At 42.0% G+C, this 27,567-nt stretch overlaps 1 protein-coding gene and 1 long non-coding RNA gene across 2 annotated transcripts in view; one reads left to right on the top strand and one right to left on the bottom strand.

Moving 5' to 3' along the window:
* Positions 1 to 10,961, top strand: part of LOC139542775 (uncharacterized) — a 50,792-nt gene extending 39,831 nt beyond the window's left edge. The window contains exon 3 of the long non-coding RNA XR_011668547.1: positions 10,249 to 10,961. This is a non-coding gene — a long non-coding RNA (uncharacterized lncRNA). The remainder of the gene's footprint in view (positions 1 to 10,248) is intronic.
* The window catches only part of LOC139542772 (nuclear receptor coactivator 3-like), a 103,681-nt gene extending 91,457 nt beyond the window's left edge, over positions 1 to 12,224 (bottom strand). Inside the window, exon 1 of the mRNA XM_071348592.1 lies at positions 12,089 to 12,224. The gene's annotated coding sequence lies outside the window, so the exon portion shown is untranslated. The remainder of the gene's footprint in view (positions 1 to 12,088) is intronic.
* Positions 12,225 to 27,567: the final 15,343 nt, after the last annotated feature.

Consider the following 27,567-nt stretch of genomic DNA (forward strand, 5'->3'; position numbering starts at 1 on the left):
ACTTTCTAGTTTCTAAAAGAGTTGGAATTATTTCTCTGAGTGAAACAAAAGTCCTTCTGCAGCACTTTTCCTGACCAGGAAGTGAAATGTCAGAAATCGATGCTCTTTTCAACTTGATGCATATACATGGTCTTAACACTTAGGAGTCTGCTGACACTCTATACGCCTTCCTATTGGTGTAAAGAGGATGTCAGAGAAGACATTTTTGTGCTCCTCTTGGTCTGTGGTGGAAAAAAAACTATTTCTTTGACGTGACCGTCCACTTCCAGTACTCTGAAGGAAGTGGGATTGACTTCTGTTTTGCCTTGGTAACGAACGGCTAACGTCTCCGGCTCGAATTTTTTTTGATACATGTGACCATATCATCGTAATGTATGTTTTTTCAATATAGTTTAATCAGATTATTGAAACTTTATTCGGGAGTTTTGCCGTGTTCCGTCCTCTGACTGTGTTTACGTTGGAGAAATTTATGCCACTCGGCTAGTGCCAATGCTAATTGAAGAGGGAAATTTGCCATTCTGAATCGAAACAACGACTCATCTGGACAGAGGACACGTTCTTCAACATTCTGATGAAAGATCAGCAAAAGTAAGACCCATTTTATGATGTTATTTCATATATCTGTCGTGCATGTGAACTGGCCGTGGGCGCCCAATTATTTCTGTCTATTGTAGCTACGCTAATATAGCGATACATTTTGTTTTCGCTGTAAAACATTTAATAAATCGGAAATATTGTTTGGAATCACAAAATGCCTGTCTTTCAATTGCTGCAGACTATGTATTTTTCAGAAATGTTTTATGATGAGTAATTAGCTATTTGACGTTGGTGTCTGTAAATATTATGGCTGCTTTCGGTGCAATTTCGGATTGTAGCTGAAATGTAAACTATGGTTTATACATGAAATATGCAAATTTTTCGAACAAAACATATGCTATACAATAAATATGTTATCAGACTGTCATCTGATGAATTTGTTTCTTGGTTAGTGGCTATTTATATCTTTATTTGGTCGAATTTGTGATAGCACCTGATGGAGTAAGAAACTGATGGAGTTAGAAAAGTTGTGTCTTTTGCTAACGTGGTTAGCTAATAGATTTACATATTTTGTCTTCCCTGTAAAACATTTTAAAAATCGGACATGTTGGCTTGATTCACAAGATGTGCACCTTTCATCTGGTGTCTTGGACTTGTTAATGTGTGAAAGTTAAATATTAAAAAAAAATAGATTTTGAATTTCGCGCCCTGCACTTTGAGCTGGATGTTGTCATAAGTGTACCGGTGTCGGGCTGCAGATTATATATATCATGTAACAGAACTATGTAACAGGACGGTTATATATGAAGAGAGAGGGGTGGAGGGGTGCATAAAAGACAGGTCCTTTAGAGTAGATCATTAACTCAGTTTCACACACACACATAGTCTTATATAACTAACTTTGTGGATACACAATTCAGTCTCATTCAAAATCCTATTTTCCATAACCCTGAACCTTAACCATAACCCTAGTTCCTAATCCTAGCTCCTAACCCTAACCCTTAACGTAATTCTAACCCTAACACTACTTTTAACCTTAACCCTAAACCCCCTCGGAATAGCATTTGACCTTGTGGGGACTGACAAAACGTCCCCAGTTGGTCAAATTTTTGTTTGTTTGCTATTCTTGTGGGGTCTTCTGGTCCCCACAAGTATAGTTAAACAGGTCTACACACAGCAGCAACATCTAAAGCAGTTAACATCTAATATTACACTTTGACCTACTTGAGATTGGCAATCAAATCAACTGCATTGGGCACAGGTAAATATTAATAGTATCTACACATATAGCCTACTGTATTATGGGAAAGCACTGTCTGACTTGCACACCGCACGTCCGTCCCCTATTGGTGGTCGGACCAATCCCCTGTACCGTTCTCATGCAACTATAATAACATTTCTGCACAGTGCACGCCGCCTAAACGTATCCATGTACAGGGTCACTATGGTCATTTCCATGTAAAAGGTCCCATGAGCACCAATATGTGAAGTTTATAGGAGCATATCAAATGAAAAGCTAAGAGTCTATATTTTTGGGAAATTGAGGCATAGATATGTTTTTCAACCATTTTCCATCCTAACAATTAGGAATAAGCAAAGAGGGATTCAAAAATATTACTAGAAAGGTCTTGAAAAGTTATTAGAAACAGGAGTTGGAAGGAACCAAAAATATGAACAGAACCGCTAGATTTTTTTGTTTCGTTCCACTGTTCCCACAAGCAAAATACAGTTCAGAATCGTTCCTTTCTCCTCCTTTTTTAACCTGTGAAATACATTTTTTAAATCCATTTAGCTCATAAAATTACTTCACCAATCAGTGTGGATAGAGCAGACAAGGTAGTTGTTTACATGCGTGATGGAGAGACAAGTGTAGCCTAAGGCACAAGATGCAACTGAAATTTTGCAGGTGGGGGGAGAGCGAGACAGGGTTGAAGAGGAGGCTTGAAGCGCAGGGCATCTTGTTATGACATGCATTATATGAATTAGGTCCACAGAATTATACCAAGGAGGAGCGGCTTCTATGGAGGAACTTTGAATGTCCTTTGAGCTTGCAAGCTAATAGGAAAGGGAAAGGGGGATACCTAGTCAATTGTACAACTGAATGCATTCAACTGAAATGTGTCTTCCGCATTTAACCCAACCCCTCTGAATCAGAGAGGTGCAGGGGCTGCCATAATCGACATCCATACCCGGAGAACAGTGGGTTAACTGCCTTGGTCAAGCTTGTGTGTGCTGAGTGGCACCAGAATTACAAACACATCTTACCTTCTTGCAGTTAATAAATCCAAAGTGAAATGTGATAACTTGGCCTATAGTATCCTTAACTAGCATTGAAAAAGTTAATCCATTCTTCTCTAGCTAATTCAAAATCTCTCCCTTTCTTCTGAATCAAGCGTGTAACATCAGTAGAGTAGCCTATTCTTTGGAGGGGGAGGGGCAGGTAGCCTAAACACGCACAGGCAAATATTTTCAGCTTGCAGGCAGACACTGGAATACATTTCTGAGTGACAGAGTGAGGGCTTTGCATATGCACTTTGTTGTGGGACTACAACATTTTTCCTGGAATGTAAAATAACGTTATTAAACGGTTCCAATGCTTTTAAAATAATGTTTCTGTTCCAGAACACTATGGATCACTTTCGTTCCAAGTTCTGTTTCTGTTCCTTGAATTATGTATTTATTTTCCAGTTTTCGGTTCTGCACCCTGAACTGGTTCCAACCCCTGATTAGAAAAACAATAAAAACACAATAATGTTAAAGGCCCCTGCCAACTATTATATTTAGTTTCGCAAAAATGATTTGCCTTCTGTAAGCCAAAAGAAAATTGCCTATTTTTGTTATTCTGTTAGCAAAAACCCACATACAGTTGAAGTCGGAAGTTTACATACACTTGGGTTGGAGTCATTAAAACTCGTTTTTCAACCACACCACAAATGTCTTGTTAACAAACTATAGTTTTGGCAAGTCGGTTAGGACATCTACTTTGTGCATGACACAAGTCATTTTTCCAACAATTGTTTACAGACAGATTATTTCACTTGTAATTCACTGTATCACAATTCCAGTGGTTCAGAAGTTTACATACACTAAGTTGACTGTGCCTTTAAACAGCTTGGAAAATTCCAGAAAATGATGTCATGGCTTCAGAAGCTTCTGATAGACTAATTTAGATAATTTGAGTCAATTGGAGGTGTACCTGTGGATGTATTTCAAGGCCTACCTTCAAACTCTGTGCCTCTTGCTTGACATCATGGGAAAATCAAAAGAAATCCGCCAAGACCTCAGAAAAACAATTGTAGACCTCCACAAGTCTGGTTCATCCTTGGGAGCAATTTCCAAACGCCTGAAGGTACCACGTTCATCTGTACAAACAAGTATAAACACCATGGGACCACGCAGCCTTCATACCGCTCAAGAAGGAGACGCATTCTGTCTCCTAGAGATAAACGTACTTTGGTGCGAAAAATGCAAATCAATCCCAGAATAACAGCAAAGGACCTTGTGAAGATGCTGGAGGAAACAGGGACAAAAGTATCTATATCCACAGTAAAACGAGTCCTATATCGAGATAACCTGAAAGGCTGCTCAGCAAGGAAGAAGCCACTGCTCCAAAACCGCCATAAAAAAGCCAGACTACGGTTTGCAACTGAACATGGGGACAAAGATTGTACTTTTTGGAGAAATGTCCAAATGTCTGATGAAACAAAATAGAACTGTTTGGCCATAATGACCATCGTTATGTTTGGAGGAAAAAGGGGGAGGCTTGCAAGCCGAAGAACACCATCCCAACCGTGAAGCACGGGGGTGGCAGCATCATGTTGTGAAGGTGCTTTGCTGCAGAAGGGACTGGTGCACCTTACAAAATAAATGGCATCATGAGGAAGTAAAATTATGTGGATATATTGAAGCAACATCTCAAGACATCAGTCAGGAAGTTAAAGCTTGGTTGCAAATGGGTCTTCCAAATGGACAATGACCCCAAGCATACTTCCAAAGTTGTGGCAACATGGCTTAAGGACAATAAAGTCACGGTATTGGAGTGGCCATCACAAAGCCTTGACCTCAATCCTATAGAAAACGTGTGGGCAGAACTGAAAAAGCGTGTGCGTGCAAGACTCAGTTGCTCCAGCTCTGTCAGGAGGAATGGGCCAAAATTCACCAAACTTATTGTGGGAAGCTTGTGGAAGGCTACCCGAAACGTTTGACCCAAGTTAAACAATTTAAAGGCAATGCTACCAAATACTAATTGAGTGTATGTAAAAATTATTCTCTCTACTATTATTCTGACATTTCCCATTCTTAAAATAAAGTGGTGATCCTAACTGACCTAAAACAGGGAATATTTAGTAGGATTAAATGTCAGGAATTGTGAAAAACTGAGTTTAAATGTATTTGGCTAAGGTGTATGTAAACTTCCGATTTCAACTTTAAGGGAGAATTATGAAAGTTCACAGAAGTAACACGTACAGGTAGACCTATCAATTAGTGAGTGTTTTTACTGATAACAATTTTGTTTATTAATTATTAAGTGATTAAAATGTGTCACTCTGTTACCAATGACACAATGGGAAATCATTGTAGTCACAAAACAGAGTTGTAGTAGAGCACAGCTGTCACGCCCTGACCTTAGAGAGACTTTTAATGTCTCTATTTGGTTTGGTCAGGGTGTGATTTGGGGTGGGCATTCTATGTTTTGTTTTTCTATGATTTTGTATTTCTATGTTTTGGCCGGGTATGGTTCTCAATCAGGGACAGCTGTCTATCGTTGTCTCTGATTGGGAACCATACTTATTTAGCCCTTTTCCCTCCTTTCTTAGTGGGAAGTTAACTTGGTTTGCGGCACTATAGCCTTAAGCTTCACGGTTGTTTTTGTATTGTTTATTGTTTTTGTCGGCGTCATCCTAAATAAATGGAATATGTACGCTCGCCACGCTGCACCTTGGTCCTCTTCATTCGACGGCCGTGACAGAACTTCCCACCACCATTGGACCAAGCAGCATGGCCAGGAGTATGAGACAACCTGGGAGGAGGTAGAGAGGTGGTCGGTCGACCCAGGGAGAGTGCCAGAGCCCGCCTGGGATTCAATTGAGCAGTGCGAAGAGGGATACCGGAGAATTGAGTCGGCGAGACGTACACGGTTAGCGAGGAAGCCCGAGAGGCAGCCCTGGGGGGCACACGAGAAGATTGGCTGAGTCAGGTTGGAGACCTGAGCCAACTCCTCGTGCTTACCGTGGCGAGCGTCGTACTGGTCAGACACCGTGTTATGCGGTGGAGCGCACGGTGTCTCCAGTGCGTTCACAGCCCGGTGCGCTACATCCCAGCTCCCCGCATCTGCCGGGCTAGGGTGAGCATCCAGCCAGGACGGGTTGTGCCAGCCCTGCTCTCCAGACCTCCAGTGCGCCTCCTCGGCCCAGTATATCCTGCGCCGGCTCTACGCACAGTGTCTCCGGTGCGTCTGCACAGCCCAGTGCGTCCTGTGCCAGCGCCCCGCATTTGCAGGGCGAAGATAACCACCCAGCCAGGACGGGTTGTGTAGGCTCTAAGCTTGAGACCTCCAGTGCGCCTACACGGCCCAGTGTATCCGGTGCCTCTGCCAAGGACAAAGCCTTCTGTATGTCTCTCCAGCCTGGTGAGTCCTGTGCCTGCGCCCAGAACTAAGCCTCCTGTATGTCTCCCCAGCCTGGTGAGTCCTGTGCCTGCTGCCAGAACCAGGCCTCCTGTATGTCTCCCCAGCCTGGTGAGCCCTGTGGCAGCTCCACGTACCAGACTGCCCATATGTCTCCTCACTCCAGTGATGATCCATGGCACGAAGCCTCCAGTGATGATCCATGGCAAGAAGCCTTCAGTGATGATCCATGGCAAGAAGCCTCCAGTGATGATCCATGGCACGAAGCCTCCAGTGATAATCCATGGCACGAAGCCTCCAGTGATGATCCATGGCAAGAATCCTTCATTGAAGATCCATGGCACGAAGCCTCCAGTGATGATCCATGGCAAGAAGCCTCCAGTGATGATCCATGGCAAGAAGCCTCCAGTGATGATCCATGGCAAGAAGCCTCCAGTAATGATCCATGGCACGAAGCCTCCAGTGATGATCCATGGCAAGAAGCCTCCAGTGATGATCCATGGCACGAAGCCTCCAGTGATGATCCATGGCACGAAGCCTCCAGTGAGGAGTCATAGTCCGGAGCCTCCAGCGACGTTCTCCAGTCCGGAGCCTCCAGCGATGTCCTCCAGTCCGGAGCCTCCAGCGACATTCCCCAGTCCGGAGCCTCCAACGACGTTCCCCAGTCCGGAGCATCCAGCGACGGTCTCTGGTCCGGAGAACGCAATGAGGGTGCCCAGTCCGGGGCCCGCAACGAGGGTGCCCAATCCGGGGCCCGCAACGAGGGTGCCCAGTCCGGGGCCCGCAACGAGGGTGCCCAGTCCGGGGCCCGCAACGAGGGTACCCAGTCCGGGGCCCGCAACGAGGGTGCCGAGTCCGGGGACCGCAGCGAGGGTGCCCAGTCCGGGGCCCACAACGAGGGTTCCCAGTCCGGGGCCCACAACGAGGGTCTCCAGTATGGTTCTCAATCAGGGACAGCTGTCTATCGTTGTCTCTGATTGGGAACCATACTTAGTTAGCCCTTTTCCCTCCTTTCTTGGTAGCTTCACGGTTGTTTTTGTATTTTTTATTGTTTTTGTCGGCGTCATCCTAAATAAAAGGAATATGTACGCTTACCTGTACAGTACAGTAGAGCACACTATAATATGCAGTGCCTTAGGAAAGTATTCAGACCCCTTGACTTTTTCCATGTTTGGTTACGTTACAGCCTTATTCTAAAATGGATTAAATAGTTTTTCCCTCTCATCAATCTACACACAATACCCCATAATGACAAAGCAAAAACAGGTTTATATAATTTATAAAAAAATAAAACACTGAAATATTAAATGTACATAAGTATTAACACCCTTTACTCAGTACTTTGTTGAAGCACCTTTGGCAGCGATTACAGCCTTGAGTCTTCTTGGGTATGACGCTACAAGCTTGGCACACCTGTATTTGGAGAGTTTCTCAGATTCTTCTCTACAGATCCTCTCAAGCTCTGTCAGGTTGGAGGGGGAGCGTTTCTGCACAGCTATTTTCAGGTCTCCAGAGATGTTCCATCAAGTTTAAGTCCGGGCTCTGGCTGGGCCACTCAAGGACATTGAGAGACTTGTCCCGAAGACACTCCTGTGTTGTCTTGGCTGTGTCCTTAGGGTCGTTGTCCTGTTGGAAGGTGAACCTTTGCCCCAGTCTGAGGTCCTGAGAGTGCTGGTTTTCATCAAGGATCTCTCAGTACTTTGATCCATTCAGCTTTCCCTCGAACCTGACAAGTCTCCCAGTCTCTGGTGCTGAAAAACCTCCCCACAGCATGATGCTGCCACCACCGTGCTTCCCCGTAAGGATGGTGGCACGTTTCCTCCAGACGTTCCTCCAGGCCAAAGAGTTCAATCTTGGTTTCATCAGACCAGTGAATGTTTTGGCAAACTCCAAGCGGGCTGTCATCTGCCTTTTACTGAGGAGTGGCTTCTGTCTGGCCACTCTACCATAAAGGCCTGATTGGTGGAGTGCTGCAGAGATGGTTGTCCTGGGAGGTTCTCTCATCTCCACAGAGGAACTCTAGAGCTCTGTTAGAGTGACCATCGGGTTCATGGTCCCCTCCCTGACCAAGGCCCTTCTTTCCTGATTGCTCAGTTTGGCCGGGTGGCCAGCTCTAGGAAGAGTCTTGGTGGTTCCAAACTTCTTCCATTTAAGAATGATGGAGGCCACTGTGTTCTTGGGGACCTTCAGTGCTGCATAAATGTTTTGATACCCTTCCCCAAATCTGTACCGACACAATCCTGTCTCGGAGCTCTACAGACAATTCCTTCTACCTCATGCCTTGGTTTTGCTCTGACATGTGGTCAACTGTGGTACCTTATATAGACAGGTGTGTGCCTTTCCAAATCATGTCCAATCAATTGAATTTACAACAGGTGGACTCGAATCAAGTTGTACAAACATCTCAAGGATGATCAATGGAAACACAAAGGGTCTGAATACTTATTTAAGTAAGGTTTATCTGTTTATAATTGCTTAGAATTATTAATTTTTTAATCAATTTTAGAATAAGGCTGTAACGTAACAAAATGTGGAAAAAGTCAAGGGGTCTGAATACTTTCTGAAGGCACTGTACTCTACTGAAGTGTACTGTACTCTGCTGTACTGTACCCTTCTATACCTTAATTTACTGTAAATTACTTTACTGTACTATCCTCTACTGTACTGTACTGAACTCTACTAAACTGTACTGTCCTGTGCAATGTTCTACTTTGCTGTACTGTCCAAACTTGTGAAACATAGACGTCTATGATTGGTTCTGATTTGGTCGGGTCACTCTGGACCAACCAAATTTGGTCTTGTTTGGGGGCAGAGCTCATTAGAATAATTGCTAGTGTATAATAACACCCAAACATGCACCTAGCTACCTTTGTGTACCTATTCAGGATACATCACCATGAAGGGAATGACACTCATAATTATGCATTTCTGTATAGTACAGATCAAGGACCCAAGATGTCATCCTGTTACCGGGTGTTGATCCACTTCAAACTCAAGGTGTCATATCATAGCTGACACCCCATTCTTTCTGCAAACATCTTTGAACCTTAATGTTTTTGGAAAACATGGTCACACAAAAAAATATTTTACTGTCATTCTGTTACCAAACTTTGCATCTGCACTGTTCCTCAAGTAAATATGTTTTAGTAAAATGTTCTGTGGCAATTAAAGTTAAAGGTAGACTTCTACATACGGTTTGTTGAACTTTGCAATCAATGGTTTTTGCTTGGCATACATTTTAATGTGAAAAAGTGAGTCTCAGCATCACTATTTTTAGGTGGTGGCCATAGCAAACTATCTGCTTCAGTTTTCGAGATGATCGATCTCTGTCAAAGGAGGAGCTGGTTTTTTACATAGTGTACATTTATTTATTCTGAACACATTTCCGTTTCTTGGGAATGTTCATTTTTGCAAATATTTTCTAAATACTTACTTTTATGTTCGCTAACTGGACAGGCAACACCGCCGAGTTCGAAACTGTAAACCAATCAAAAGTTGTGTACTATCCATGGTACTATCTCTGATGATCACGTCTGCCAATCCCGTTATCTGTATCTAAGGTAGTAGACAGCTGGCGACAAACTGTTATCGGGTGATGCAATGTTTGTATATTTGTAATGAACTATTTAGTTTTAAAAACGTCATACCATCAATGCAAGCTTTAAAATGACTCCCAACTTAAAACACAGCAACCTTAGTAATGTAGCTAGCTTGCTAGTTAGCTAGTTGCAACAAGAAGATCTGTTGCTACTGTAGCTAGCAGGAGCAGATAACTTTATCACTAGCTAGCATGCCATTCCGGGACAAGGAGCATTTTAGCTATCAGTTTTTTCCAAGTAATAATTGAAGACTACAAAAATCAATAGGACAAGTAGTGTAAATCTAATACAGTCATCAAGGCAAGACCCACTAATTTCATTCGGACAAATAACAAATGCCACATTATCCCTGTCAATAGTAGGATGAGTGCAGAGCAGCCAGCCTCAGACTGTCAGGATGTTCATTTTCTAGCTCACAAACTACATTCCTTTGTTGTGATGATTTATTTGATTAATCCTTGTCTCTTTTGTCTTACATCTATTCAGTTATCCTGTGTCCTGCTCCCAGAGATCAACCAAGTGCTATTCACCAAGCATGGGCTTATTCACTCACCTGTGAGGAGAACCTTCCTACTGCAGTTTGAACTAACCCTGCTGTCACTATTTAAATATTGGACCCACATATACATGTGCCTTTTGTCTTTTCTTTGTGGGTTTTGTCTTACAGTGTTGTGCATTTTAAAGTTGAAGTACAACTATAGATACACGTGCTTGTTTGAGCATCTCAAAGACTACATTTTATGTAGAATCAGTATAACGGGACAAACAGATTGTTTTATTATTGTAACCTGCAGTTGGGAAAATTCTACAGTCCCCATCAGGAACCCAGGCTTTTACCATAGATGGTAGAGTCCTCGTCTCTGGACCACACAAGCTTTAGATTACATTCTACTAAGGTCCTTGTCTCTCTCTCTACATCGGTCAGCTACTTTGGTGACTAGGGTGGGATCCTATAAGGCCTGGGCCCACAAATGTCGCTTGAGAGAAGGGGAAATACTGAAGCATGTGTTGATGACAGTTCTACAGTCTCTTGGCATAGATGGTTAGCTCTCATTTCTGGACTGCAACATTTTAAGATTGTGCCCTCCACGGCACTTGATATACATTGATTGGTAGGCTACACTATATTTAAATACTTAAAATACTGTCTGAGACACCTTTGCTATTTGTCTCTGTACTCAATAAATGGTGAAACATTATTTGTGAGTGTTTGATCGAATGTATATGCATGAAACCTACATTATGGAAAACATGCATCATACTCAGTCATAGTTAGTAGAATAATGATTTTGGCACGTCAACTTTTAGAAGGTTAGTAGGAAAGTTAATAATGTAAACCACCTAAATATTCTTACATTCACTGAACATTTAGTAGTTAAAACTCACCAACATTCATTTCCCAACTTATTTTTCTATAATCCTACAGGCTCTTTATCATTCTCCATAACTTATATTCATTCCAATGCATCAAACATGATGCATGCCCACTATGGTATTATTGGGCAGCTGCTATTTGAAATGTCATCTGGTTTAAAAATCAAGGAGAGAAATGTGCAGGAATTGAAGGTGCCAACATATTTTATCGTCATCATACGTTTTAATGTCATATACATCAAAAATCTGCTCCTCCCTCGACGGGGATCAGTCAACTTCAATCTTTTGAGCTTCGGCCCACCACCTATTTAATGCGGAATTGTCCCTATATCATTCAGTGATAGGACAATATTTAAATTTGAGCTGGTCATTTATATTTAAATTTGAGCTGGTTAGACTTTACCCCTTCACCGCCGGGCGACATGAACTTACTGAATGAAAAGCAACATGTCCTAAAGCAGGCTAACCTAAGAGTCAGAAATATAAAAAATGTATTATGTGCTGTCTGCGCCAAGGGTACCAACCAGGCACATAGACACGTTTTAAAACATTGTCTTAGTAAGTTAGAAAACACCTTCCCTCAAAGTTCTAGGTCCAAACGAACGGGCACTTTATTTTAAATTCCTCAGCTATGACAAATACATTCAACCCCACTAACATGTCAGAAACCATTTATATAGCGCGCTATATTTACACCAAAATCCATGACCTTGGCTTGGAGCGTCCCTATAAAACAACAAACACTTTTGCTGTCAAAGTAAACGGGCATGCACCGTGCCCGTACACCGTAGCGTATATTATTGTGTTACGACGAGTATATAGAGCCCTACTACACATCAGTGGAAAACGATGTCGGGGCACTTCCGTCCAACCGAACGAGGAACAATGCCGTCGTGCGTAAAACCGAGCTTTATTAAAATGAACGCGTAAAGGGGAAATGTAGTAAACTCACCAAATAGATATATCTCTGTGAGCGCACCAATAGCTTCTTCCTTTCCCCATTAACTCTCCGCCATCTTCAGCACTGTGTTTGTTTAAATGGGAAACACTCTCGAAGAGCAAGAAGCCAGCTTGTGCTGAGCGTTGGGGCTGCTGGGGAAAGTAGTTATTCACGTCGAACGTTGTTATTTTAGGTAGGGCAGACCTCCCGGATACGGACTACAACTACATGTATGCCCCAAGAGGAGATCTTGGGTTCTGGTGTAGACGGCTGAACAGCGACGATATTAGAACATAATAATGCCACGGTGTTTATTTTTAGTTATAAACTCGGTGATTAGCAGACAGCCGTGGTATATCAGACTGTATACCACTGGTATGACACATGACTTATTTGTACTGCTCTAATTACGTTGGTAACTAGTTTATAATAGCAATAAAGCACCTCAGGGGTTTGTGGTATATAGCCAAAACACCACGGCTTAGGGCTGTGTACAGGCACTCCGCGATGCGTCGTGGGTAAGAACAGCTCTTATCGGTGGTATATTAGACATGCCCCCCTGCCTTATTTCTTAATTAACCTGAGGAACATTGAATTGTGTGCAAATGCCTGTAAGTGTAATACTTAATAGGCTGTTCAGCTATCATCTGCTTTAACATGGTAATGATGGTATACAGAATGGGTGTGGCTTGGACAACTTAACATGTACAGTATTCCAGTGTAGGCAGGCTATTCAGTATTCAAATATTATCTCAGTATGTGTATATTAGCCAGATATTCATGATGATAAGAAATACATTTATACAAATTGTATTTTTTTGCATTTTGATGAAATTCTAGATTTAATCAACTGAATTAACAGGGTGCCATATTCAATCAAACCCCTTTATCCGGGACTGCGAGTTTGATTGAACTGCGTATAAATTAGATAATGTTTTGCTTTGTTATAAATAATGTATAGTCCTAAGCCTTATTGTGACATAACTCTAAAATGCTAGCCCTAATGATATGTTCTGTACCTGGAGAGGGCTGCGTGGTTTGGTTCTGTATCTGTAGAACAGTGGGACCTCCAGAACTGTATATCTTATAGATGAGGCCCATATGTGGGCTCCATTTGGTGGAGCTGGCAGGCTCAGTGTGGACCGTTGGCGTCACAGCCTATTGGCCTGGGGACTAGGGCAGATTCGTCCCAGAACCAGTACCCTTGCCAAGAAGAGACTGAGGTAAGATAGCACCAACCCGTCACCATGGTGATACCAGGCAGGCAGGGAAGTAGACACACACACACACACACTCTGGCAGAGCAGACAGTAGGGTTTCAGCTGTGTCAGGGAGGGGTAGAGGTGGAGGGAGAGAGAGAGAGAGAGAGAGAGGAAGAAAGTGAGAATCAGATAGAGAGTGTAAAGACAGAGATTGAGCGACAGAAAGGCTGGAAGACACAGGTAAAGAGGCACAACAGATGTGTATATATAATGATTGTGAGAGCAGCGGTAGAAACATAGCTGAAATACAGTTGACAGGGCAAGGAGAAGATGAGAGAAAAGGAGAGAGAGGGCAAGAGAAAGAGAGGAAGCGATGGTGAGTAATGTGAATCTGCAGAGTAAGTAAAGATGAGGAGGGAGAGAGTGATAGAAAACATTAGGTAGAGCCAGTCAGAGAATTACCCAGAGAGAGAAAGAGAGAGCGAGTGCTGAAGGAAAGAGAGAGGCGACAGAGGGGGAAGGGGAAGGAATGAGGAGGAGGCGAACAGGACTTTGCAATTAGCCTGGCCTGAGCAAAATCCACCCAAGTCAAGGAACACAACCAGAGGAAAAGAAAGAAGGATATGACTTGAGTTACAACTGTGCTTGGATTATGTGTCCTTTCAAAACGTTTTAGGGGGGGGTTGGATTATGTGACACTGCAGAAGTTATATAAAGTTAGGGTGAGAAAATGTGTAAAATTGTAGTTCTAGTAGGAACAACAGGCTGGCAGGCAGCACATTTCTGAACATGTCTCAAACAGCCTTGACAAACAAGACACACACTATTTATACCGCTGGAGAAAAGCCTTCTATTATGACATTAGTTTTTGAAAGCAGTGTCAGCACAAACAGACTGGAACTTGACAGCGTTGATGATTATGAGTTGCTGCAAAAGTGCTGCAAGAATATCCTGAATCTAAAGTTAGTTTTTCTTTTGATTTAACTTTTTCTTTTGATTTAAACTGTATATGTGAATGTATCAATACTGGTGCAAAGTTATTTGATGACCCATCAAGCCTAATAGTGTCTTTGATAGGATTTGCATTGATAGTGTTTGTTGTCTGTTTATGTATGTAGCTGTGTATGTGTCCTTAAGTCCTTCTCTTCCCCTTCCCCCATCACCACACAATGCATAGAGCCAAACAACTATCACTGCTTTTGTCCATACTCCCCCATTAAAGTAGGAGGGGGAAAGGAGAGAGAGGAGGAGGGTGAAAAGAAGAGAGAGATGAAAAATGAGTAATCTGTCATGAAGAACATTGTGTGAGAGAGGTTGAAAAATATATCCTTTCTCCAAACACACACACAGACACACACAGACACAGACACACACACACACACACACACACACACACACACACACACACACACACACACACACACACACACACACACACACACACACACACACACACACACACACACACACACACACACAAACCAGTGGTGGAAAATGGTCTTATAGGCACATAAAAACTGAGCAGGCAGGGAGCCTTGCAAACTTTCAGATGGTTCTGTATCACACAGATGTAGAGCAGAATAAGCCAAAGAGCAGTAATTGGCTAGAGATTGATGATGTGATGTCTAACGAATTTGACTGAGACAGAATCCTAAAAGTTTTCAGTACTGCGGTGACAGTGAGAGTGAGGGAGGGAGGGAGAGTGAGACGGAAAGGAGCTGTTTAACATTCCAAACGGGTAGAGAGAATTCAGGAGCAGCAGAGCAGCCATCGGCACACAGGTATAATGCACAGGCCTCAGAGGGAGAGAGAAAGGGGGAGGCAGAGAGAGAGAAAGAGAATGAGAGGGAGAGTGCAGAGGAGAGGGATGGGTTTGGAAATGTCCACTTGCACATAGGTGTAGTGCAGGGAAAAGACGGGGAGGGGTAGAGAGTAATGGGAGATTGGTAGAGAGAGGGACAGGTAGAGGCAGAGAGAGAGAGCATGGGGTGAATAGTGAAGCTCGACGGCACTCAGGTGTATCAAACAGCATTTTGAAGGACGGAGTGAGAGAAGGGGAGAGAGGGGAGATGAGTAAAGACACTAAAGGGAGATGAAAAGAGATACAAGAAAAGGGGATAGGATAGATAGGTGGAAAAAAGCACAGACGCCTTAAAAGAAAAAGATAGAGAGACTGACAGCAGAGACAAAAAGATGGCTGGAAGAATAGATACTATAAGGAATGCTGACCACCTCTATGCTTAATATTGGCCATCTCTTTATAGCCTCAGCTACCATCTCACTCCTGCAGCCACCTCTTACTGCAGCCTGTGGAGTTCCTGTCAGCACAACCACCCAATGCCAAATCAATAGGACATGATAATATACTGTAGGTTAGAGGAGATAAGCCAGATGAATGTTGCTCTCAGACCATCCTCAGAAAAAGCTTCTAGAGACTCTTATGTGGTTGTCGTCTGTGAAAACATACTTAACTAAGGTATGTGAGCAATGTTCCCTCTAAGTTGTGCGCGGGCGCGCTGCTACCCAAGGACTGCAATGCAGAAGAAATATCAGCCAGTGCAGAGAAGGACGAGATTGAACTTCACTCAACTTTCTAGTTTTCCCCTTTAGTTAACACTATCAATGTTTCCCTCTATTGTGGGATATGCCACTATTAGCCACTTTCAATTCAACATACCGAAACAAAACTAACTATGCAAAATAATTTATTGTGGGCACAATGCACCGGACTGTGTTTACAGCATGAGTGATTAGAGTAGATGTGCTTGTTTTGAGATCAAAGCCAGAGTTGCATGTAGCCATGTGTTCAAATTTGTTCATATTCTTTGCTAGTAACGGAGTTATTAGCCAAGTTATACCTAATTTCTAGTCACCAATATGGAGTGGTTGCTTCCTACAAGAGCTTAAAACATGTGCATTTCTAGCCATCATTGAAAAGTGAGTCAGGTAAAGAGCATTTTTTCTGTCTTAACGTGGCAGTGTGGTATTTTGAGACAGGCTTAAATAAGCTAAGTAGCCAATAAGCAGAGCGTAGCATCATTTTTCTGATTCTCTATAATAACGGTATGGAAATAATAATGAACTTTCTTTTGTGAAGTGGTTGCATCAAACAACACATTTTCAGTCACCTTGTCTGAAGGACGTGGATGAACAGGTTAATGTCAAGCCCTCACTGAAGGTACAGTACCAGTCAAAAGCTGGGGACACCTAATCATTCAAGGGTTTTTCTTTATTCTTTACTATTTTCTACATTGTAGAATAATAGTGAAGACATCAAAACTATGAAATAAGGAGTAATGTATCAGTATGGATTAATGTATCAACCAAAAAAGTGTTAAACAAATCAAAATATATTCTATATTTGGGATTCTTCAAAGTAGCCATGATGATAGCTTTACCTTGATGATAGCTTTGCATTCTCTCAACCAGCTTCACCTGGGATGCTTTTCCAAGAGTCTTGAAGGAGTTTCCACATATGCTGAGCACTTGTTGGCTGCTTTTCCTTCACTCTGCGGTCCAACTCATCCCAAACCATCTCAATTGGTTTGAGGTTGGGTGATTGTTGGGGCCAGCTCATCTGATGCAGCACTCCATCACTCTCCTTGGTCAAATAGTCCTTACACATCCTAGAGGTGTGTTTTGGATCATTGTCCTGTTAAGCACAAACCAGATGGGATGGCGTATTTTTATTTTTATTTTATTTCCCCTTTATTTAGCTAGGTAGGCTAGTTGAGAACAAGTTCTCATTTGCAACTGCGACCTGGCCAAGATAAAGCAAAGCAGTTCGACACATACAACAACACAGAGTTACACATGGAATAACAAACATACAATCAATAATACAGTAGAAAAATCTATATAAAATCTGTATCACTCCTTCATTCATTGAATCAGATGGCTCATTCATCAAAAAGCCCACTGATATTGCGAACTACTTTAATTACTTTTTCATTGGCAAGATAAGCAAACTTAGGGATGACATGCCAGCAACAAACGCTGCCACTACACATCCAAGTATATCAGACCAAATTATGAAAGACAAGAATTGTACTTTTGAGTTCCGTAAAGTCAGTGTGGAAGAGGTGAAAATATATATATATATTGTTGTCTATCAGCAATGACAAGCCAACGGGGTCCGACAATCTAGATGGAAAATTACTGAGGATAATAGCAGGCGATATTGCCACTCCTATTTGCCACATCTTCTATTTAAGCCTACTAGAGAGCATGTGCCCTCGGGCCTGGAGGGAAGCTAAAGTCATTCCACTACCCAAGAACAGTAAAGCCGCCTTTACTGGCTCAAACAGCCGACCAATCAGGCTGTTACCAACCCTTAGTAAACTTCTGGGAAAAATTCTGTTTGACCAGATACAATGCTATTTCACAGTAAACAAATTGACAACAGCATTTCAGCATGCTTATAAGGAAGGACACTCAACAAGCACAGCACTTACACAAATGACTGATGATTGGCTGAGAGAAATTGATGATAAAATGATTGTGGGGGCTGTCTTGTTAGACTTCAGTGCAGCTTTTGACATTATCGATCATAGTCTGCTGCTGGAAGAACTTATGTGTTATGGCTTTACACCCCCTGCTATAATGTGGATGAGGGGTTACTTGTCTAACAGAACATAGAGGGTGTTCTTTAATGGAAGCCTCTCAAATATAATCCAGTTAGAATCAGGAATTCCCCAGGGTAGCGGTTTAGGTCCCTTGCTTTTTTCAATTTTTATTAACGACATGCCACTGACTTTGAGTAAAGCCAGAGTGTCTATGTCTGCGGATGACTCAACACTATACACATCAGCTACTACAGCGACTGAAATGACTGCAACACTCAACAAAGAGCTGCAGTTAGTTTCAGAGTGGGTGGCGAGGAATAAGTTAGCCCTAAATATTTCTAAAACTTAAAGCATTGTACTTGGAATAAAACACTCACTAAACCCTAAACTTCAACTAAAGCTTGTAATAAATAATGTGGAAATTGAGCAAGTTGAGAAGACTAAACTGATTGGAGTAACCCTAGATTGTAAACTGTCATGGTCAAAACATATTGATGCAGTAGTAGCTAAAATGGGGAGAAGTCTTTCTATAATAAAGCGATGCTCTACCTGTCAACAAGGCAAGTCCTACAGGCCCTAGTTTTGTCGCAACTTGACTAGTGTTCAGTCATGTGGTCAGGTGCCACAAAAAAAAATTGCAATTGGCTCAGAACAGGGCAGCACTGCTGGCCCTTGGATGTACACAGATAGCTAATATGAATAATATGCATGTCAATCTCTCTTGGCTGAAAGTGGAGGAGAGATTGACTTCATCAGTACTTTTATTTATGAGAGGTATTGACATGTTGAACTCACCGAGCTGTTTGTCTAAACTACTGGCACACAGCTCAGACACCCATGCATACCCCACTAGACATGCCACAAGAGGTCTCTTCAAAGTCCCCAAGCCCAAACAGACTATGGGAGGCACACAGTACTAAATAGAGCCCTGACTACGTGGAACTCTATTCCACATCAAGTAACTGATGCAAGCAGTAAAATTACATTTAAAAAACAGATTAAAAAAACACCTTAGCAGCGGGGACTGTGAAGCGGCACAAACATTGGCACAGACACATGCACACACACACACACACACACACACACACACACACACACACACACACACACACGATAACATACGCACTATATATACAAATGGATTTAGTACTGTAGATATGTGGTAGTGGTGGAGTAGGGTACAGAGGGCACACAGTGTGTTGTGAAATCTGTGAATGTATTGTAATATTTAAAAAATTGTATAAACTGCCTTAATTATGCTGGACCCCAGGAAGAGTAGCTGCTGCTTTGGCAGCAGCTAATGGGGATCCATAATAAATACAAATACTGCAGAATGCTGTGGTAGCCATGCTGGTTAAGTGTGCCTTGAATTATAAATAAATCACAGACAGTGTCACCAGCAATGCACCCCCACACCAGCACACCTCCCCCTCCATGCTTCACGGTGGGAACCACACATGCGGAGATCATCCATTCACCTACTTTGCGTCTTACAAAGACACCTCGGTTCAAACCAAAAATCTAAAATTTGGACTCATCAGACCAAAGGACAGATTTCCATTGCTCGTGTTTCTTGGACCAAGCAAGTCTCTTCTTATTATTGATGTCCTTAAGTAGTGGTTTCTTTGCAGCAATTCAACCATGAAGGCTTGATTCACACAGTCTCCTCTGAACAGTTGATGTTGAAATGTGTCTGTTACTTGAACTCTGTGAAGCATTTATTTGACCTGCAATTTCTGAGGCTGGTAACTCTAATGAACCGATCCTCTGCAGCAAAGCTAACTCTGGGTATCCTTTCCTGTGGCGGTCCTCATTGGCCTCCTGGCCCTCGCTTCATACTCGTCGCCAAACCCACTGGCTCCAGGTCATCTACAAGACCCTGCTAGGTAAAGTCCCCCCTTATCTCAGCTCGCTGGTCACCATAGCAGCACCTACCTGTAGCACGCGCTCCAGCAGGTATATCTCTCTGGTCACCCCCAAAACCAATTCTTCCTTTGGCCGCCTCTCCTTCCAGTTCTCTGCTGCCAATGACTGGAACGAACTACAAAAATCTCTGAAACTGGAAACACTTATCTCCCTCACTAGCTTTAAGCACCAGCTGTCAGAGCAGCTCATAGATTACTGCACCTGTACATAGCCCATCTATAATTTAGCCCAAACAACTACCTCTTTACCTACTGTATTTATTTATTTATTTTGCTCCTTTGCACCCCATTATTTCTATCTCTACTTTACACTTTCTTCCACTGCAAACCAACCATTCCAGTGTTTATTTTTTATTTTTTACTTGCTATATTGTATTTACTTCGCCACCATGGCCTTTTTATATTTTTATTTATTTATATATATATTTTGTTTGCCTTCACCTCCCTTATCTCACCTCACTTGCTCACATTGTATATAGACTTATTTTTCACTGTATTATTGACTGTATGTTTGTTTTACTCCATGTGTAACTATGTGTTGTTGTATGTGTCGAACTGCTTTGCTTTATCTTGGCCAGGTCGCAATTGTAAATGAGAACGTGTTCTCAATTTGCCTACCTGGTTAAATAAAGGTGAAATAAAAAAAATAAAAAATAAAAATGAGAGCAGTTTCATCATAGAAATTGATGGTTTTTGCGACTGCACTTGAATAAACTTTCAAAGTTCTTGAAATGTTCCAGATTGACTGACCTTCATGCCTTAAAGTAATGATGGACTGTCGTTTCTCTTTGCTTTTTCGAGTTGTTCTTGCCATTATATGGACTTGGTCTTTGACCAAATAGGGCTGTCTTCTGTATACCACCCCTATCTTGTCACAACACAACTGATTGGCTCAAACGCATTAAGATGGAAAGAAATTCCACAAATTAACTTTTAAGAAGGCACACCTGTTAATTGAAATGCATTCCAGGTGAGTACCTCATTAAACTGGTTGAGAGAATGCCAAGAGTGTGCAAAGCTGTCATCAAGGCAAAGGGTGGCTACTTTGAAGAACATCAAATATAAAATATATTTTGATTTATTTAACACTTTTTGGTTACTACATGATTCCATATGTGTTATTTTATAAATGTGATGTCTTCACTATTAATCTACACTACAGCTCAAAATGTTGGGGTCACTTAGAAATGTCCTTGTTTTTGAAAGAAAAGCACATTTTTGGTCCATTAAAATAACATCAAATTGATCAGAAATACAGTGTAGACATTGTTAATGTTGTAAATTACTATTGTTGCTGGAAACGGCTGATTCCCATCTGGTCCCGCGGCCTTACGAGTGTTAATCTTTAAAAAAATCTCACGTCAGCCACAGAGAGCGAAATCACACAGTGATCGGGAAAATCGAAAGCCCTCATGTATGGCTTGGTGTTGTTTACAAGCAAGCATAGCAAGCATATACAAGCAAGCCTAGCAAGCTCCTCTGGGAGGGAGACATCATTGGGCAACTCATGACATACTGTATATAGTGCCTTTGGAAAGTATTCAGACCCCTTGACTTTTTCCACATTTTGTTACGTTACAGCCTTATTCTAAAATTGATTAAATCGTTTTTTCCCTCATCATCAACACACAATACCCCATAATGACAAAGCAAAAACAGGTTTTTAGACATTTTTGCAAAAAACTGAAATATCTTATTTACATAAATATTCAGATAATTGACTCATTACTTTGTTGAAGAACCTTTGGCAGCGATTATAACAATGAGTCTTCTTGGGTATGACGCTACAAGCTTGTCACGCCTGTATTTCTCCGATTCTTCTCTGCAGATCCTCTCAAGCTCTGTCAGGTTGGATGGGGAGCGTCGCTACACAGCTATTTATCAGGTCTCTCCAGAGATATTTGATCAGGTTCAAGTCCGGACTCTGGCTGGCCATTCAAGGACATTCAAAGATTTGTCCCGACGCCACTCCTGCGTTGTCTTGGCTGTGTGCTTAGGGTTGTTGCCCTGTTGGAAGGTGAACCTTCGCGCCAGTCTGAGATCCTGAGCGCTCTGGAGCAGGTTTTCATCAAGGATCTCTCTGTACTTTGCTCCATTCATCTTTCCCTCAATCCTGACTAGTCTCCCAGTCCCTGCCGCTGAAAAACATCCCCACAGCATGATGCTGTCACCACCATGCTTCACCATAGGGATGATGCCAGATTTCCTCCAGACGTGACACTTTTTATTCAGGCCAAAGAGTTAAATCTTGGTTTCATCAGACCACAGACTCTTATTGGTCTGAGAGTCTTTAGGTGTCTTTTGGCAAACTCCAAGTGGGCTGTCATGTGCCTTTTACTGAGGAGTGGCTTACGTCTGGCCATTCTACCATAAAGGCCTGATTGGTGGAGTGCTGCTGAGATGGTTGTCCTTCTGGAAGTTTCTTCCATCTCCACAGAGGAACTCAGGAGCTCTGTCAGAGGGACCATTGGGATCTTGGTCACCTCCCTGACCAAGGCCCTTCTCCCCCGATTGCTGAGTTTGGCCCGGCAGCTAGCTCTAGGAAGAGTCTTGGTGCTTCCTGTCACGCTCGTCATACGAACTGGAAATATACTCAGACCAACGTGCAGCGTGATTTGGGTTCCACATGTTTAATAAAGGAAACTCACAAAAACAATAAACAGCAAACAAAACGTGAAGCTCAAGCAGTGCTCACAGGCAACTACACAGAAACAAGATCCCACAAAAACCAGTGGGGAAATGGCTGCCTAAATATGATCCCCAATCAGAGACAACGATAAACAGCTGCCTCTGATTGGGAACCATACCAGGCCAACATAGAAATAAATGCACGAGATCACACACCCTAGTCACACCCCGACCTAACCAAAATAGAGAATAAAAAGGCTCTCTATGGTCAGGGCGTGACACTTCCAAACTTCTTCCATTTAAAATGATGGAGGCCACTGTGTTCTTGGGTATCTTCAATGCTGCAGACATTTTTTGCTACCCTTCCCCAGATCTGTGCCCTGACACAATCCTGTCTCAGACCTCTACGGGCAAATCCTTCGACCTCATGGCTTGGTCTTGTCACGATCGTCTTGCGGAGAGAGAGAGGACCAAGGCGCAGCGTGTGCAAAATACATTCTCTTTTATTTTAGAGAAGGGAAAAAAAACACGTAACGAACACTATAACAAAACGAAACAAAACAACAAACGATCGTGAAGCTATAAACGTTAGTGCACACACAAGCTACAAACGTACAACATAGACATAGACAAAGACACAAACATCCCCCCTGTCACACCCTGACCTAACCAAAATACTACAGAAAACAAAGATAACTAAGGCCAGGGCGTGACAGGTCTTCGCTCTGACATGCACTGTCAACTTTGGGACCTTATATAGACAGGTGTGTGCCTTTCAAATTCATGTCCAATTATCTGAATTTACCACAGGTGGACTCCAATCAAGTTGTAGAAACATCTCAAGAATGATCTTGGTTTTTGTTCTGACATGCACTGTCGACTGTGGGACCTTTCCAAATCATGTCTAATCAATTGAATGTACCACAGGTGGACTCCAATCAAGTTGTAGAAACATCTCAAGGATGATCAATAGAAACAGGATTCACCTGAGCTCAATTTTGAGTCTCATAGCAAAGGGTCTGAATACTTATGTAGATAAGGTATTTCTGTTTTTAATTTTTAATACATTTTTTAAACATTTCTAACAGTATCGCTTTGTCATTATGGGGTATTGTGTGTAGATTGATTAGGAACAACATTTTTGAATCCATTTAATCCGTAGAATAAGGCTGTAACATAACAACATTTGGAAAAAGGGAAGGGGTCTGAATACTTCCCAAATGCACTGTATACTACTCCCACACTTTGATTGTATTGCATATTTGAAATATTTACCTGAATTCCTTTCCACCCCACTAAATGTGTCACTACTGGAACATGGTGATAAAGTTACAATAAAGGAAGAACCATGCACAATGATCATTTTGAGCCCTTTCCTGCAGTCAAATGACCTAGTGACCTCATGGGTGGAATGTTATTCATCTTTTTGGGAGCTCTGAGGTACCTGAACGTGTGAGAAACAAAATCACCTCTATAGTAAAGCATTCCATTTATATCATTACATTTGCGTAGTGGCATGGAGCAGTAGACTGCCCTACAAAGCAAAAGAACAGTAACTGCACATTTGGAAAAAAATGTGTTAATTACATTTTTGATACATTAGATACATGCTTTGTCATGTGGACAAATATCCTGCCTCCATTGTGTTGTGTTATGGATAAAATTTGAAGTCATGTTTTCAGTAACTGCAAAAAGCTACGGTGAAACCAAGGAGCAGTAACTGCCATCACTCACGTCAGTTACTGCCTTTTATGTTGGTTTCACCAAGTTTTGGACTGCAGTGTCTATGGGTTACCTTAGTATTATTGATTGTTCTTTGCTGATACAAGTCTCAAATATGAAACTGACAGCCACATACAAAAATATTTATGAACATAAGTTTGTGTAAAAGAAAATCATCATGGAAACGTTTTCCAGTGGGTGTACCAAGCAAGAAGGAAGGAAATTAAAGTCCTAAAAATGCTTTCCAGTTTCACTGACTCACCTAATGATGCGCAGCTTACTCGCTGGTGATGGCCGATGCGCTCGCTGGTGATGGCCGATGCGCTCGCTGGTGATGGCCGATGCGCTCGCTGGTGATGGCCGATGCGCTCGCTGGTGATGGCCGATGCGCTCGCTGGTGATGGCCGATGCGCTCGCTGGTGATGGCCGATGCGCTCGTGCCAAAAGCCTCTCTCTCTTTTTTTTTACTTTGTAAAACAATTAGCCTATTTGGAAGTTGATCAAATATTTAAATAAAGAGTCTTCTCCTTTCAGCAGGATCTACTGTATTTGCTTTTCAACCTGTGTTTTCCAGCTATTTAATTTGAAGTATTGTGAAAGGGCCTGTTTTGTCTGCATGCTGTTTGTTCACTGACAGATTTGTCGCGTGTTCCTGACAGTAGGCAATGCCTTGTTACTGGACTACACTCATAGAGAGCTAGGCTTTTTTTTTTTAAAGAAGCTGTTGATCCTCTGTAACTAATTGTATGCTTTTTCATGGTGTACTAGGCTATTCTGAATGATTTAATTTATTTCTGAACAGACAGCAGTAACTCTATAACTTTGGCAAATGTATTTCAATTTATCAGGGGGGCTGCAGCTCCTCCAGGATAAGAGGCAAGCAATATTTTTACCAGGATATTGGTCCCAAGATCGAGACCCAGTGAGTTGAGATCATGACAAGTTAAAACTTGAATTCATGTGGTGATCTCAAGACCAAGACCACTAGATCAACAGTCCATGGGCCCTTTCTTGAATTGTAAGAAACACAAGTAAACTTGAGTACAGTACAGTACAGTAGAGCACAGTAAAGTAGAATACAGTAGATTACTGTAGAGTAGGGTAAAGTACAGTATAGTAGAGCACAGTAGAGTAGGGTACAGTATAGTAGAGCACAGTACAGTAGAGTACAGTACAATACATTACGGTACAGTACAGTACATTATAGATGTCTATGTTTTGGCCAAATGTTTATTTTATTTTTATTTCACCTTTATTTAATAATATAATAAATAGATGTCAATGTTTGTGTTCTTGGAGGTTTGGAGCCTCCCTGCTGGCTATGCATCTCAATACTCTTTTTCCTGAAGTGTGCTCTTGTCCGCTACTCACATGGTGGTTCTCGGTAGCTCAGTTGGTAGAGCATGGCGAATGCAACTTTAAAATAGAGATAGCCTCAATGGCGCTGCCCGTGCTGTCACAGATGCCATAATGGCACAGATTCAAAGATGAGATCTCTTTATATCTCTATGGTGTCAATTGTTTCGGTTGTGACCGTTTTGGTTTGGACAATTTTATAATTATTTTGGACATGTACACAGGCAAAGAATCCCCATAGCTAACATATGGCTGGCTATTTTTCATTTGGACATACAGTATGTACATCCCAGCAAACATATATTTTAGTCCCAAAACTGTACTTTACATATTTCTTGATTTATTAGCTGTTCAACTTAAGTTGTTCTAATGAAATAATAGTGTTAAAAGGAGTCAGGGTTTGGGACAACCACCTCTCAATAGAAATAATGTCGGAAGTTTACATATACCTTTAAACTCAGTTTTTCACAATTCCTGACGTTTAATCCTAGTAAATATCCCTGTCTTAGGTCAGTTAGGATCACCACTTTATTTTAAGAATGTGAAATGTCAGAAAAATAGTAGAGAGAATGATTTATTTCAGCTTTTATTTCTTTCATCACATTCCCAGTGGGTCAGAAGTTTAGATACACTCAATTAGTATTTGGTAGCATTGCCTTTAAATTGTTTAACTTGGGTCAAACGTTTCAGGTAGCCTTCCAGAAGCTTCCCACAATAAGTTGGGTGAATTTTGGCCCATTCCTCCTGACAGTGCTGGTGTAACTGAGTCAGGTTTGTAGGATCCTTGCACACGCATTTTCAGTTCTGCCCACAAATTTTCAATAGGATTGAGGTCATGGCTTTGTGATGGCCACTCCAATACCTTGACTTTGTTGTCCTTAAGCCATTTTGCCACAACTTTGGAAGTATGCTTGGGGCCATTGTCCATTTGGAAGACCCATTTGCGACCAAGCTTTACTTCCTGACTGATGTCTTGAGATGTTGCTTCAATATATCCACATAATTTTCTTTCCTCATCGTAACAACTATTTTGTGAACTGCACCAGTCCCTCCTGCAGCAAAGCACCCCCACAACATGATGCTGCCACCCCTGTGCTTCACGGTTGGGATGGTGTTCTTCGGCTTGCAAGCCTTCCCCTTTTTCCTCCAAACATAAGAATGGTCATTATGGCCAAACAGTTCTATTTTTGTTTCATCAGACCAGAGGACATTTCTCCAAAAAGTATTTGTCCCCATGTTCAGTTGCAAACCGTAGTCTGGCTTTTTTATGGCGGTTTTGGAGCAGTGGCTTCTTCCTTGCTGAGCGGCCTTTCAGGTTATGTCAATATAGGACACGTTTTACTGTGGATATAGATACTTTTGTACCTGTTTCCTCCAGCATCTTCACAAGGTCCTTTGCTGTTGTTCTGGGATAGATTTGCATTTTTTGCACCGAAGTACGTTCATCTCTAGGAGACAGAATGCGTCTCCTTCCTGAGCGGTATGACGGCTGCGTGGTCCCATGGTGTTTATACTTGCGTGTTGAACGTGGTTCCTTCATGCGTTTGGAAATTGCTCCCAAGGATGAACCAGACTTGTGGAGGTCTACAATTTCTTTTCTGAGGTCTTGGCCTTGAAATACATCCACAGGTACACCTCCAATTTACTAAAATTATGTAAATTAGCCTATCAGAAGCTTCTAAAGCCATGACATAATTTTCTGGAATTTTCCAAGCTGTTTAAAGGCACAGTCAACTTAATGTATGTTAACCTTTTACCCAAAACTATAGTTTGTTAACAAGAATTTTGTGGAGTGGTTGAAAAACAAATTTTAATGACACCTACCTAAGTGTATGCAAACTTCCGACTTCAACTGTAGGTGTATAAACAATTACTTCGTACAATATTAATTAAACAATATGTTTGCCTTGGATTGAATTAGAACATATCATGATGTAAATAAATGTTGTTTTGGTGGGAGTTAAATTTGCACCACTTCTGTAGAATCACCCATATAAGGATATAATGAACCAAACAGTACACATACATGCGTCTCAGGAGTGAGACTGATCTAAACAAACACATGCAGCTGGCCACCTCCCTGTTGTGTGTGT

Source organism: Salvelinus alpinus, chromosome 17 (assembly GCF_045679555.1).
Source record: "Salvelinus alpinus chromosome 17, SLU_Salpinus.1, whole genome shotgun sequence".
In the NCBI taxonomy this organism is placed as follows: Eukaryota; Metazoa; Chordata; class Actinopteri; order Salmoniformes; family Salmonidae; genus Salvelinus; species Salvelinus alpinus.